General features: G+C 30.0%; 1 long non-coding RNA gene across 1 annotated transcript; it reads left to right on the top strand.

Moving 5' to 3' along the window:
• The first annotated feature begins 265 nt into the window (after positions 1–265).
• On the top strand, positions 266–1,489 carry LOC135073663 (uncharacterized). The gene is made up of 2 exons (XR_010257683.1): positions 266–468; positions 1,327–1,489. It is a non-coding gene; the product is annotated as an uncharacterized LOC135073663 (long non-coding RNA).
• Positions 1,490–2,247: the final 758 nt, after the last annotated feature.

Below are 2,247 nucleotides of genomic sequence, written 5' to 3'. Positions count from 1 at the left end.
AAACACAATTATAAGAAGCGTACAACAGCATGAACCTACGTGCAGAGCAGTATATGAGCAGCATATGTAGCACTATATCAGCCGTTTAAAAGTCTATAAGTGTCTTGTAAGCGCAATTTGGGCCCCAAATAATACGACTTTGAGCATTATTAAATAATAATAGTGCTGCTAACCAGCGCTTATAATGTTATTGAAGACAGACATTAGTAAAGTTGTTAGACAGCATATTCTAATGTAAAAAGCATTTTATTAGATGTTCGTACAGCTTTGAAACAGCTTTCAGAATTACAATGCCAAAGTTACGTTTTATTCTAAGGCTGAACGTTTTATTTTGTTTGTTTGAAAGTATTCGAAAAAACTTATCGCATTTTATTGTCCGATTTGATTATTTATCGTTTAGAGTATTGCAGTGCAATGGTGTTGTGAGGAGATGTTTTAATGTCTTTATTTAAAATAATTTATCATAAGGTAAGTATCATTTTTTTTTGTTTCAAGAATGAAAATGAGCTGGGAGTATTAGTCTTATGTGAAAATATATATATGTTTGTGGTTTATAATTCACGCGCCCTCACAGAAATCCTTTTTTTAATAAAATAGGGACAAATTTAGAATCGACATATGACACTTTTTGTGATTTTTTTAACGATTTGATTAATTTTAACTTATAAAATTGCTTCTATCGATACTCCGCTTGTAAGAAAAGGATAATAAGTAGTATTTCATGCATATGTGTATTATAATTTTATTTTCTATGTTAGAGAAAACAGAAAGCAAATGGCGTCAGATAATATTAATGTTTTAAACTTTCAACTAGTGTCTTTTAATGTTGTCAGTCTTATTATAGTAAAAAGAAAATGGTTAAGTCATTCAACCTACATATAAAATATCTAAGTGATATCTTTAGCATTACTGTAACACTTTTTAGGTATGTTATAATGTTCATTAGGTTTAAACGTCATAAAAATGGATTGCTTTAGTGTTAATCAGGGTACCGAAACAATAATTTAGAATCCTTTAATCACGTCATGATCCCCTACTCCACGTCTTTCAATTTTATCTGTCTCCAATTAGGTAGGTACCTAGTTTGACAAGTGTTAAGTATAAAATCATTATCACTACAAATGTAATTGGTAATGAAACACGATATAGCTACCTATCTTATTTTTCGCTCATTGTAATAGTAATAATTTAAAGGAACTTTTTGTAACTAGTTAGTAGTGTTGCTGTAGTCGTTTTTTAAGGGTATGCGTTATACGGGTAATTATTTAGTTTTCAGGTAACTACTTCTCTATTAAGTCATAAATAAGCTTATTTGTTTTTTTTCAGATGCCTTTTAAAATAGTGCAAACGACCGAAAGGGATGAAGAAATGTTCTACGGAACTTCTTGCCTCACACAACAACCGATTGTACTGTATTTTGTGTATGAGGTGTATCATTTTTTGGAACACGTTTTGCATTTCTTAAACCAAATATAAAGTTTGAATATTCCGTCTTTATCTTTCTCTTTACTCCACCTGTTCTCTTAGGCTGAGTTGCACCACCTAACTTTGACCGTAACTATGACGATAACCGATGTTTTTTGTATGGGGTTTGACAGATTTTTGACGTTTGTTAAAGTAAGTTGGTGCAACCCGGCCTTAAGTCTTTTTCCACTGTTTATTCATGTGACACGTTCGACATAAATTTTCTAATGAATATACAGGACCTACTAACGCACAAATGAATATAATCATACGGCTCGTGGTTTTATGGCCAAATTATGACCTAAAGAAATAAAATATTTTTTTTATTTATCTAAATAGTGCTAAAAGCTTTAAAGTAACAATAAAATAAGAAGATAACAGAGCTAAAACTTTAGTAAATGTTTGGCTAATGCTGAGCAGTAAATAAGCATAAGAAAAGATCATAAAAATGCGTTCAATCTGTAAAATGTGTTAATATATCTGAATGCACTATAGAATATTTCGACAACGTTTATTTAATGCATTAGGTTTTCTTATTTACTAATATACGGTTTTAACCTTTGTGTTAGTGTAAATGCTGTTAAAGGTGCTGTATATTAAAAGTAATTAATGTTTTAGTATGATTATAAGCCAATTAACTTAATTTTTTTAGACCATATAATAGCTTCATGCATTGTAAATTTTACCGCATTCTACTCAAAAGCATTTAAACTAAGTCAAAACTGATTTAAAGTGATAGTCTGACTTTAAAACGTAAATCAATCTTAACTTCAGTGAATATAC

The sequence above is a fragment of the Ostrinia nubilalis genome, chromosome 7 (assembly GCF_963855985.1).
Source record: "Ostrinia nubilalis chromosome 7, ilOstNubi1.1, whole genome shotgun sequence".
NCBI classification, from domain to species: Eukaryota; Metazoa; Arthropoda; class Insecta; order Lepidoptera; family Crambidae; genus Ostrinia; species Ostrinia nubilalis.
Note: the sequence above shows the minus strand (reverse complement) of the source record. Positions and strands in the feature narration are given on the sequence as shown.